General features: G+C 57.5%; 1 protein-coding gene across 3 annotated transcripts in view; it reads right to left on the minus strand.

The window, feature by feature from the left end:
- Nucleotides 1-13,824, minus strand: part of LOC121272331 (beta-1,3-galactosyltransferase 5-like) — a 111,775-nt gene that overhangs the window by 84,034 nt on the left and 13,917 nt on the right. The window lies entirely within an intron of this gene.

Raw genomic sequence — 13,824 nt, forward strand, 5'->3', positions numbered from 1 at the left:
GGGAGACTGCTCTACACGGAGACAGAGGGACAGGGTGTCTGCACTACAAGGAGGCAGAGGGACAGGGAGACTGCTCTACACGGAGACAGACGGAGACAGGGAGACTGCTCTACACGGAGACAGAGGGATAGGGAGACTGCTCTACACAGAGACAGAATGACAGGGAGCTTTCTCTAAGGGAGACTGAGGGACAGGGAGACTGCTCTACACTGCTCTACACGGAGACAGAATGACAGGGAGAATGCTCTACATGGAGACAGTATGACAGGGAGACTGCTCTACACGGAGGCAGAGGGACAGGGAGACTTCTCTACACGGAGACAGAGGGACAGGGAGACTGCTCTACGTGGAGGCAAGGGACAGGGAGCCTGCTCTACACGGAGACAGAGGGGGACAGGAAGGCTGCTCTACACAGAGACAAAGGGGGACAGGAAGGCTGCTCTACCCCGGGACAGATACGGACAGGGAGACTGCTCCACTTGGAGACAGAGGGGGACAGTGAGGCAACTGTATGCGGAGACAGAGAGGGACAGGGAGACGGCTCTACACTGAGACAGAGGGACAGGGAGTCTGCACTACAAGGAGACAGAGGGAAAGGGAGACTGCACTACGTGGAGACAGAGGGTGACAGGGAGACTGCTCTACACAGAGACAGAATGACAGGGAGACTGCTCTACAGGGAGACAGAGGGGGACAGGGAGACTGCTCTATCCAGAGACAGATGCGGACAGGGAGACTGCTCTACATGGAGACAGAGAGGGACAGGGAGACAGCTCTACACGGAGACAGAGAAGGACAGGGAGACTGCTCTACCCAGAGACAGAAGCGGACAGGGAGACTGCTCTACATGGAGACAGTGTGACAGGGAGACTGCTCTATGCAGAGACAGAGGGGGACAGGGAGACTGCTCTACATGGAGCCAGAGGGGGACAGGGAGACTGATCTACACGGAGACAGAGGGAGAGGGAGACTGCTCTACATGGAGGCAAAGGGACAGGGAGCCTGCTCTACACGGAGATAGAGGGACAAAGAGACTGGTCTACACAGAGACAAAGGGGGACAGGAAGGCTGCTCTACCCCGGGACAGATACGGACAGGGAGACTGCTCCACTTGGAGACAGAGGGGGACAGTGAGGCAACTGTATGCGGAGACAGAGAGGGACAGGGAGACGGCTCTACACTGAGACAGAGGGACAGGGAGTCTGCACTACAAGGAGACAGAGGGACAGGGAGACTGCACTACGTGGAGACAGAGGGTGACAGGGAGACTGCTCTACACGGAGACAGAGGGACAGGGAGACTTCTCTACACGGAGACAGAGGGACAGGGAGACTGCTCTAGGTGGATGCAAGGGACAGGGAGCCTGCTCTACACGGAGACAGAGGGGGACAGGAAGGCTGCTCTACCCCGGGACAGATACGGACAGGGAGACTGCTCCACGTGGAGACAGAGGGGGACAGGGAGGCAGCTGCACACGGAGACAGAGGGACAGGGAGACTGCACTACACTGAGACAGAGGGACAGGGAGTCTGCACTACAAGGAGACAGAGGGACAGGGAGACTGCTCTACACGGAGACAGAGGGACGGGGAGACTGCTCTATACGGGGACAGAGGCACAGGGAGACGGCTCTACACGGAGACAGAGGGACAGGGTGTCTGCACTACAAGGAGGCAAAGGGACAGGGAGACTGCTCTACACGGAGACAGACGGAGACAGGGAGACTGCTCTACACGGAGACAGAGGGATAGGGAGACTGCTCTACACGGTGACAGATGGACAGGGAGATTGGTCTACACGGAGACAGAGGGACAGGGAAACTGCTCTACACGGAGACAGAGGGGTAAATGGAGACAGGTCTACATGGAGACAGAAGTGGGCAGGGAGACAGCTCTACATGGAGACAGAGGGGGACAGGGAGACTGCTCTACCCAGAGACAGATGCAGACAGGGAGACTGCTCTACATGGAGACAGAGGGGGATAGGGAGACAGCTCTACACGGAGACAGAGGGGGACAGGGAGACTGCTCTACATGGAGACAGAGGGGGACAGGGAGACTGCTCTATACAGAGACAGAGGGGGACAGGGAGACTGATCTACACGGAGACAGAGGGACAGGGAGACTGCTCTACGTGGAGGCAAAGGGACCGGGAGCCTGCTCTACACGGAGACAAAGGGGGACAGGAAGGCTGCTCTACCCCGGGACAGATACGGACAGGGAGACTGCTCCACGTGGAGACAAAGGGGGACAGGGAGGCAGCTGTACGTGGAGACAGAGAGGGACAGGGAGACGGCTCTACACTGAGACAGAGGGACAGGGAGTCTGCACTACAAGGAGACAGAGGGACAGGGAGACTGCACTACATGGAGACAGAGGGTGACAGGGAGACTGCTCTACACAGAGACAGAATGACAGGGAGACTGCTCTACAGGGAGACTGCTCTACACAGAGACAGAATGACAGGGAGACTGCTCTACAGGGAGACTGCTCTATATATGGACAGAGGGACAGGGAGAATGCTCTACAGGGAGACAGAGGGACAGGGAACCTGCTCTACATATGGACAGCGAGACAGGGAGAATGCTCTAGAGGGAAACAGAGGGACAGGGAGACTGCCCTACATGGAGACAGAGGGAGAGGGAGACTGCTCTACATGGAGACAGAGGGGGACAGGGAGATTGCTCTACACGGAGACAGAGGGACAGGGAGACTGCTCTCCACGGAGACAGAGGGACAGGGAGATTGCTCTACACAGAGACAGAGTGGGACAGGGACACTGCTCTACACGGTTACAGATGGACAGGGAGACTGCTCTACACTGAGACAGAGGGGTAAATGGAGACAGGTCTACATGGAGACAGAGGGGGACAGGGAGACAGCTCTACATGGAGACAGAGGGGGACAGGGAGACTGCTCTACCCAGAGACAGATGCGGACAGGGAGACTGCTCTACATGGAGACAGAGGGGGACAGGGAGACAGCTCTACACGGAGACAGAGAGGGACAGGGAGACTGCTCTACATGGAGACAGTGGGACAGGGAGACAGCTCTACACGGAGACAGAGGGGGACAGGGAGACTGCTCTATACAGAGATAGAGGGGGACAGGGAGACTGATCTACACGGAGACAGAGGGACAGGGAGACTGCTCTACGTGGAGGCAAAGGGACAGGGAGCCTGCTCTACATGGAGACAGAGGGGGACAGGAAGGCTGCTCTACCCCGGGACAGATACGGACAGGGAGACTGCTCCACGTGGAGACAGAGGGGGACAGTGAGGCAGCTGTACACGGAGACAGAGAGGGACAGGGAGACGTCTCTACACTGAGACAGAGGGACAGGGAGTCTGCACTACAAGGAGACAGAGGGACAGGGAGACTGCACTACGTGGAGACAGAGGGTGACAGGGAGACTGCTCTACACTGAGACAGAATGACAGGGAGACTGCTCTACAGGGAGACAGTGGGAGAGGGAGACTGCTCTATATATGGACAGAGGGACAGGGAGACTGCTCTACAGGGAGACAGAGGGAAAGGGAGACTGCCCTACATGGATGCACAGGGAGAGGGAGACTGCTCTACACGGAGACAGAGGCACAGTGAGACTGCTCTACAGGGAGACAGAGGGACAGGGAGACTGCTCTACATGGAGACAGAGGGGGACAGGGCGATTGCTCTACACGGAGACAGAGGGGGACAGGGAGATTGCTCTACATGGAGTTAGAGGGGGATGGATAGACTGCTCTACACGGAGACAGAGGGGGACAAGGAGATTGCTCTACATGGAGCCAGAGGGGGACAGGGAGACTGATCTACACGGAGACAGAGGGACAGGGAGGCTGCTCTACAGGGAGACAGAGGGACAGGGTGACTGCTCTACAGGGAGACAGAGGGACAGGGAGACTGCTCTACAGGGAGACAGAGGGACAGGGAGATTGCTCTACACAGAGACAGAGTGGGACAGGGACACTGCTCTACACGGTTACAGATGGACAGGGAGACTGCTCTACACTGAGACAGAGGGGTAAATGGAGACAGGTCTACATGGAGACAGAGGGGGACAGGGAGACAGCTCTACATGGAGACAGAGGGGGACAGGGAGACTGCTCTACCCAGAGACAGATGCGGACAGGGAGACTGCTCTACATGGAGACAGAGGGGGACTGGGAGACAGCTCTACACGGAGACAGAGAGGGACAGGGAGACTGCTCTACATGGAGACAGTGGGACAGGGAGACAGCTCTACACGGAGACAGAGGGGGACAGGGAGACTGCTCTATACAGAGACAGAGGGGGACAGGGAGACTGCTCTACATGGAGCCAGAGGGGGACAGGGAGACTGATCTACACGGAGACAGAGGGACAGGGAGCCTGCTCTACATGGAGACAGAGGGGGACAGGAAGGCTGCTCTACCCCGGGACAGATACGGACAGGGAGACTGCTCCACGTGGAGACAAAGGGGGACAGTGAGGCAGCTGTACACGGAGACAGAGAGGGACAGGGAGACGGCTCTACACTGAGACAGATGGACAGGGAGTCTGCACTACAAGGAGACAGAGGGAAAGGGAGACTGCACTACGTGGAGACAGAGGGTGACAGGGAGACTGCTCTACACTGAGACAGAATGACAGGCAGACTGCTCTACAGGGAGACAGATGGACAGGGAGACTGCTCTCTATATGGACAGAGGGACAGGGAGACTGCCCTACATGGATGCAGAGGGAGAGGGAGACTGCTCTACACGGAGACAGAGGGACAGGGAGACTGCTCTACATGGAGACAGAGGGGGACAGGACGATTGCTCTACACGGAGACAGAGTGGGACAGGGAGATTGCTCTACATGGAGTTAGAGGGGGATGGATAGACTGCTCTACACGGAGACAGAGGGGGACAAGGAGATTGCTCTACATGGAGCCAGAGGGGGATAGGGAGACTGATCTACACGGAGACAGAGGGACAGTGAGGCTGCTCTACAGGGAGACAGAGGGACAGGGAGACTGCTCTACAGGGAGACAGAGGGACAGGGAGACTGCTCTATATATGGACAGAGGGACAGGGAGACTGCTCTACAGGGAGACAGAGGGACAGGGAGACTGCCCTACATGGATGCAGAGGGAGAGGGAGACTGCTCTACACGGAGACAGAGGCACAGGGAGACTGCTCTACAGGGAGACAGAGGGACAGGGAGACTGCTCTACATGGAGACAGAGGGGGACAGGGCGATTGCTCTACACGGAGACAGAGGGGGACAGGGAGATTGCTCTACATGGAGTTAGAGGGGGATGGATAGACTGCTCTACACGGAGACAGAGGGGGACAAGGAGATTGCTCTACATGGAGCCAGAGGGGGACAGGGAGACTGATCTACACGGAGACAGAGGGACAGGGAGGCTGCTCTACAGGGAGACAGAGGGACAGGGTGACTGCTCTACAGGGAGACAGAGGGACAGGGAGACTGCTCTACAGGGAGACAGAGGGACAGGGAGATTGCTCTACACAGAGACAGAGTGGGACAGGGACACTGCTCTACACGGTTACAGATGGACAGGGAGACTGCTCTACACTGAGACAGAGGGGTAAATGGAGACAGGTCTACATGGAGACAGAGGGGGACAGGGAGACAGCTCTACATGGAGACAGAGGGGGACAGGGAGACTGCTCTACCCAGAGACAGATGCGGACAGGGAGACTGCTCTACATGGAGACAGAGGGGGACAGGGAGACAGCTCTACACGGAGACAGAGAGGGACAGGGAGACTGCTCTACATGGAGACAGTGGGACAGGGAGACAGCTCTACACGGAGACAGAGGGGGACAGGGAGACTGCTCTATACAGAGATAGAGGGGGACAGGGAGACTGATCTACACGGAGACAGAGGGACAGGGAGACTGCTCTACGTGGAGGCAAAGGGACAGGGAGCCTGCTCTACATGGAGACAGAGGGGGACAGGAAGGCTGCTCTACCCCGGGACAGATACGGACAGGGAGACTGCTCCACGTGGAGACAGAGGGGGACAGTGAGGCAGCTGTACACGGAGACAGAGAGGGACAGGGAGACGTCTCTACACTGAGACAGAGGGACAGGGAGTCTGCACTACAAGGAGACAGAGGGACAGGGAGACTGCACTACGTGGAGACAGAGGGTGACAGGGAGACTGCTCTACACTGAGACAGAATGACAGGGAGACTGCTCTACAGGGAGACAGAGGGAAAGGGAGACTGCCCTACATGGATGCACAGGGAGAGGGAGACTGCTCTACACGGAGACAGAGGCACAGTGAGACTGCTCTACAGGGAGACAGAGGGACAGGGAGACTGCTCTACATGGAGACAGAGGGGGACAGGGCGATTGCTCTACACGGAGACAGAGGGGGACAGGGAGATTGCTCTACATGGAGTTAGAGGGGGATGGATAGACTGCTCTACACGGAGACAGAGGGGGACAAGGAGATTGCTCTACATGGAGCCAGAGGGGGATAGGGAGACTGATCTACACGGAGACAGAGGGACAGGGAGGCTGCTCTACAGGGAGACAGAGGGACAGGGAGACTGCTCTACAGGGAGACAGAGGGACAGGGAGACTGCTCTATATATGGACAGAGGGACAGGGAGACTGCTCTACAGGGAGACAGAGGGACAGGGAGACTGCCCTACATGGATGCAGAGAGAGAGGGAGACTGCTCTACACGGAGACAGAGGCACAGGGAGACTGCTCTACAGGGAGACAGAGGGACAGGGAGACTGCTCTACATGGAGACAGAGGGGGACAGGGCGATTGCTCTACACGGAGACAGAGGGGGACAGGGAGATTGCTCTACATGGAGTTAGAGGGGGATGGATAGACTGCTCTACACGGAGACAGAGGGGGACAAGGAGATTGCTCTACATGGAGCCAGAGGGGGACAGGGAGACTGATCTACACGGAGACAGAGGGACAGGGAGGCTGCTCTACAGGGAGACAGAGGGACAGGGAGACAGCTCTACAGGGAGACAGAGGGACAGGGAGACTGCTCTACAGGGAGACAGAGGGACAGGGAGACTGCTCTACATGGAGACAGAGGGGGACAGGGAGATTGCTCTACACGGAGACAGAGGGGGACAGGGAGATTGCTCTACACGGAGACAGAGGGGGACAGGGAGATTGCTCTACACGGAGATAGAGGGGGATGGATAGACTGCTCTACATGGAGGCAGAGGGACAGGGAGACTGCTCTACACGGAGACAGAGGGACAGGGAGACTGCACTACAAGGAGACAGAGGGACAGGGAGACTGCACTACGTGGAGACAGAGGGTGACAAGGAGACTGCTCTACACAGAGACAGAATGACAGGGAGACTGCTCTACAGGGAGACTGCTCTACACAGAGACAGAATGACAGGGAGACTGCTCTACAGGGAGACTGCTCTATATATGGACAGAGGGACAGGGAGAATGCTCTACAGGGAGACAGAGGGACAGGGAACCTGCTCTACATATGGAAAGCGAGACAGGGAGAATGCTCTAGAGGGAAACAGAGGGACAGGGAGACTGCCCTACATGGAGACAGAGGGAGTGGGAGACTGCTCTACATGGAGACAGAGGGGGACAGGGAGATTGCTCTACACGGAGACAGAGGGAGAGGGAGACTGCTCTCCACGGAGACAGAGGGACAGGGAGATTGCTCTACACAGAGACAGAGTGGGACAGGGACACTGCTCTACACAGTGACAGATGGACAGGGAGACTGGTCTACACGGAGACAGAGGGACAGGGAAACTGCTCTACACTGAGACAGAGGGGTAAATGGAGACAGGTCTACATGGAGACAGAGGGGGACAGGGAGACAGCTCTACATGGAGACAGAGGGGGACAGGGAGACTGCTCTACCCAGAGACAGATGCGGACAGGGAGACTGCTCTACATGGAGACAGAGGGGGACTGGGAGACAGCTCTACACGGAGACAGAGAGGGACAGGGAGACTGCTCTACATGGAGACAGTGGGACAGGGAGACAGCTCTACACGGAGACAGAGGGGGACAGGGAGACTGCTCTACATGGAGCCAGAGGGGGACAGGGAGACTGGTCTACACGGAGACCGAGGGACAGGGAGACTGCTCTACGTGGAGGCAAAGGGACAGGGAGCCTGCTCTACATGGAGACAGAGGGGGACAGGAAGGCTGCTCTACCCCGGGACAGATACGGACAGGGAGACTGCTCCACGTGGAGACAGAGGGGGACAGTGAGGCAGCTGTACACGGAGACAGAGAGGGACAGGGAGACGGCTCTACACTGAGACAGAGGGACAGGGAGTCTGCACTACAAGGAGACAGAGGGACAGGGAGGCTGCACTACGTGGAGACAGAGGGTGACAGGGAGACTGCTCTACACTGAGACAGAATGACAGGGAGACTGCTCTACAGGGAGACAGAGGGACAGGGAGACTGCTCTATATACGGACAGAGGGACAGGGAGACTGCTCTACAGGGAGACAGAGGGACAGGGAGACTGCCCTACATGGATGCAGAGGGAGAGGGAGACTGCTCTACACGGAGACAGAGGCACAGGGAGACTGCTCTACAGGGAGACAGAGGGACAGGGAGACTGCTCTACATGGAGACAGAGGGGGACAGGACGATTGCTCTACACGGAGACAGAGGGGGACAGGGAGGTTGCTCTACATGGAGCCAGAGGGGGATAGGGAGACTGATCTACACGGAGACAGAGGGACAGGGAGGCTGCTCTACAGGGAGACAGAGGGACAGGGAGACTGCTCTACAGGGAGACAGAGGGACAGGGAGACTGCTCTATATATGGACAGAGGGACAGGGAGACTGCTCTACAGGGAGACAGAGGGACAGGGAGACTGCCCTACATGGATGCAGAGGGAGAGGGAGACTGCTCTACACGGAGACAGAGGGGGACAGGGCGATTGCTCTACACGGAGACAGAGGGGGACAGGGAGATTGCTCTACATGGAGTTAGAGGGGGATGGATAGACTGCTCTACACGGAGACAGAGGGGGACAAGGAGATTGCTCTACATGGAGCCAGAGGGGGACAGGGAGACTGATCTACACGGAGACAGAGGGACAGGGAGGCTGCTCTACAGGGAGACAGAGGGACAGGGTGACTGCTCTACAGGGAGACAGAGGGACAGGGAGACTGCTCTACAGGGAGACAGAGGGACAGGGAGACTGCTCTACATGGAGACAGAGGGGGACAGGGAGATTGCTCTACACGGAGACAGAGGGGGACAGGGAGATTGCTCTACACGGAGATAGAGCGGGATGGATAGACTGCTCTACACGGAGACAGAGGGGGACAGGGAGACTGCTCTACACGGAGACAAATGGGGACAGGGAGACTTCTCTACATGGAGGCAGAGGGACAGGGAGACTGCTCTACACCGAGACAGAGGGACAGGGAGACTGCTCTACGTGGAGACAGAGGGTGACAGGGAGACTGCTCTACACGGAGACAGAATGACAGGGAGACTGATCTACAGGGAGACAGAGGGACAGGGACTGCTCTACTGGGAGACAGAGAGACAGGGACTGCTCTACATGGAGACAGAGGGACAGGGAGACTGCTCTGCAGGGAGACAGAGGGACAGGGAGACTGCTCTACACGGAGACAAATGGGGACAGGGAGACTTCTCTACAGGGAGACCGAAGGACAGGAGACTGATCTACACAGAGACAGAGTGGGACAGGGAGACTGCTCTGCACGGAGACAGAGGGGGACAGGGAGACTGCTCTATACAGAGACAGAGGGGCACAGGGAGAATGCTCTATATGGAGCCAGAGGGGGACAGAGAGACTGCTCTACACGGAGACAGAGGGGGACAGAGAGACTGCTCTACACGGAGACAGAGGGGGACAGAGAGACTGCTCTACACGGAGACAGAGGGGGATGGAGAGACTGCTCTACACGGAGACAAAGGGGGACAAGGAGCCTGCTCTACATGGAGCCAGAGGGGGACAGGGAGACTGATCTACACGGAGACAGAGGGACAGGGAGACTGCTCTACGTGGAGGCAAAGGGACAGGGAGCCTGCTCTACACGGAGACAAAGGGGGACAGGAAGGCTGCTCTACCCCGGGACAGATACGGACAGGGAGACTGCTCCACGTGGCGACAGAGGGGGACAGGGAGGCAGCTGTACGTGGAGACAGAGAGGGACAGGGAGACGGCTCTACACTGAGACAGAGGGACAGGGAGTCTGCACTACAAGGAGACAGAGGGACAGGGAGACTGCACTACATGGAGACAGAGGGTGACAGGGAGACTGCTCTACACAGAGACAGAATGACAGGGAGACTGCTCTACAGGGAAACTGCTCTACACAGAGACAGAATGACAGGGAGACTGCTCTACAGGGAGATTGCTCTATATATGGACAGAGGGACAGGGAGAATGCTCTACAGGGAGACAGAGGGACAGGGAACCTGCTCTACATATGGACAGCGAGACAGGGAGAATGCTCTAGAGGGAAACAGAGGGACAGGGAGACTGCCCTACATGGAGACAGAGGGAGAGGGAGACTGCTCTACACGGAGACAGAGGGACAGGGAGACTGCTCTCCACGGAGACAGAGGGACAGGGACACTGCTCTACACGGTGACAGATGGACAGGGAGACTGGTCTACATGGAGACAGAGGGACAGGGAAACTGCTCTACACTGAGACAGAGGGGTAAATGGAGACAGGTCTACATGGAGACAGAGGGGGACAGGGAGACAGCTCTACATGGAGACAGAGGGGGACAGGGAGACAGCTCTACACGGAGACAGAGAGGGACAGGGAGACTGTTCTACATGGAGACAGTGGGACAGGGAGACAGCTCTACACGGAGACAGAGGGGGACAGGGAGACTGCTCTATACAGAGACAGAGGGGGACAGGGAGACTGCTCTACATGGAGCCAGAGTGGGACAGGGAGACTGATCTACACGGAGACAGAGGGACAGGGAGCCTGCTCTACATGGAGACAGAGGGGGACAGGAAGGCTGCTCTACCCCGGGACAGATACGGACAGGGAGACTGCTCCACGTGGAGACAGAGGGGGACAGTGAGGCAGCTGTACACGGAGACAGAGAGGGACAGGGAGACGGCTCTACACTGAGACAGATGGACAGGGAGTCTGCACTACAAGGAGACAGAGGGACAGGGAGACTGCACTACGTGGAGACAGAGGGTGACAGGGAGACTGCTCTACACTGAGACAGAATGACAGGCAGACTGCTCTACAGGGAGACAGATGGACAGGGAGACTGCTCTCTATATGGACAGAGGGACAGGGAGACTGCCCTACATGGATGCAGAGGGAGAGGGAGACTGCTCTACACGGAGACAGAGGGACAGGGAGACTGCTCTACATGGAGACAGAGGGGGACAGGACGATTGCTCTACACGGAGACAGAGTGGGACAGGGAGATTGCTCTACATGGAGTTAGAGGGGGATGGATAGACTGCTCTACACGGAGACAGAGGGGGACAAGGAGATTGCTCTACATGGAGCCAGAGGGGGATAGGGAGACTGATCTACACGGAGACAGAGGGACAGTGAGGCTGCTCTACAGGGAGACAGAGGGACAGGGAGACTGCTCTACAGGGAGACAGAGGGACAGGGAGACTGCTCTATATATGGACAGAGGGACAGGGAGACTGCTCTACAGGGAGACAGAGGGACAGGGAGACTGCCCTACATGGATGCAGAGGGAGAGGGAGACTGCTCTACACGGAGACAGAGGCACAGGGAGACTGCTCTACAGGGAGACAGAGGGACAGGGAGACTGCTCTACATGGAGACAGAGGGGGACAGGGCGATTGCTCTACACGGAGACAGAGGGGGACAGGGAGATTGCTCTACATGGAGTTAGAGGGGGATGGATAGACTGCTCTACACGGAGACAGAGGGGGACAAGGAGATTGCTCTACATGGAGCCAGAGGGGGACAGGGAGACTGATCTACACGGAGACAGAGGGACAGGGAGGCTGCTCTACAGGGAGACAGAGGGACAGGGTGACTGCTCTACAGGGAGACAGAGGGACAGGGAGACTGCTCTACAGGGAGACAGAGGGACAGGGAGATTGCTCTACACAGAGACAGAGTGGGACAGGGACACTGCTCTACACGGTTACAGATGGACAGGGAGACTGCTCTACACTGAGACAGAGGGGTAAATGGAGACAGGTCTACATGGAGACAGAGGGGGACAGGGAGACAGCTCTACATGGAGACAGAGGGGGACAGGGAGACTGCTCTACCCAGAGACAGATGCGGACAGGGAGACTGCTCTACATGGAGACAGAGGGGGACAGGGAGACAGCTCTACACGGAGACAGAGAGGGACAGGGAGACTGCTCTACATGGAGACAGTGGGACAGGGAGACAGCTCTACACGGAGACAGAGGGGGACAGGGAGACTGCTCTATACAGAGATAGAGGGGGACAGGGAGACTGATCTACACGGAGACAGAGGGACAGGGAGACTGCTCTACGTGGAGGCAAAGGGACAGGGAGCCTGCTCTACATGGAGACAGAGGGGGACAGGAAGGCTGCTCTACCCCGGGACAGATACGGACAGGGAGACTGCTCCACGTGGAGACAGAGGGGGACAGTGAGGCAGCTGTACACGGAGACAGAGAGGGACAGGGAGACGTCTCTACACTGAGACAGAGGGACAGGGAGTCTGCACTACAAGGAGACAGAGGGACAGGGAGACTGCACTACGTGGAGACAGAGGGTGACAGGGAGACTGCTCTACACTGAGACAGAATGACAGGGAGACTGCTCTACAGGGAGACAGTGGGAGAGGGAGACTGCTCTATATATGGACAGAGGGACAGGGAGACTGCTCTACAGGGAGACAGAGGGAAAGGGAGACTGCCCTACATGGATGCACAGGGAGAGGGAGACTGCTCTACACGGAGACAGAGGCACAGTGAGACTGCTCTACAGGGAGACAGAGGGACAGGGAGACTGCTCTACATGGAGACAGAGGGGGACAGGGCGATTGCTCTACACGGAGACAGAGGGGGACAGGGAGATTGCTCTACATGGAGTTAGAGGGGGATGGATAGACTGCTCTACACGGAGACAGAGGGGGACAAGGAGATTGCTCTACATGGAGCCAGAGGGGGATAGGGAGACTGATCTACACGGAGACAGAGGGACAGGGAGGCTGCTCTACAGGGAGACAGAGGGACAGGGAGACTGCTCTACAGGGAGACAGAGGGACAGGGAGACTGCTCTATATATGGACAGAGGGACAGGGAGACTGCTCTACAGGGAGACAGAGGGACAGGGAGACTGCCCTACATGGATGCAGAGAGAGAGGGAGACTGCTCTACACGGAGACAGAGGCACAGGGAGACTGCTCTACAGGGAGACAGAGGGACAGGGAGACTGCTCTACATGGAGACAGAGGGGGACAGGGCGATTGCTCTACACGGAGACAGAGGGGGACAGGGAGATTGCTCTACATGGAGTTAGAGGGGGATGGATAGACTGCTCTACACGGAGACAGAGGGGGACAAGGAGATTGCTCTACATGGAGCCAGAGGGGGACAGGGAGACTGATCTACACGGAGACAGAGGGACAGGGAGGCTGCTCTACAGGGAGACAGAGGGACAGGGAGACAGCTCTACAGGGAGACAGAGGGACAGGGAGACTGCTCTACAGGGAGACAGAGGGACAGGGAGACTGCTCTACATGGAGACAGAGGGGGACAGGGAGATTGCTCTACACGGAGACAGAGGGGGACAGGGAGATTGCTCTACACGGAGATAGAGGGGGATGGATAGACTGCTCTACATGGAGGCAGAGGGACAGGGAGACT

Source organism: Carcharodon carcharias, chromosome 33 (assembly GCF_017639515.1).
Source record: "Carcharodon carcharias isolate sCarCar2 chromosome 33, sCarCar2.pri, whole genome shotgun sequence".
NCBI classification, from domain to species: domain Eukaryota; kingdom Metazoa; phylum Chordata; class Chondrichthyes; order Lamniformes; family Lamnidae; genus Carcharodon; species Carcharodon carcharias.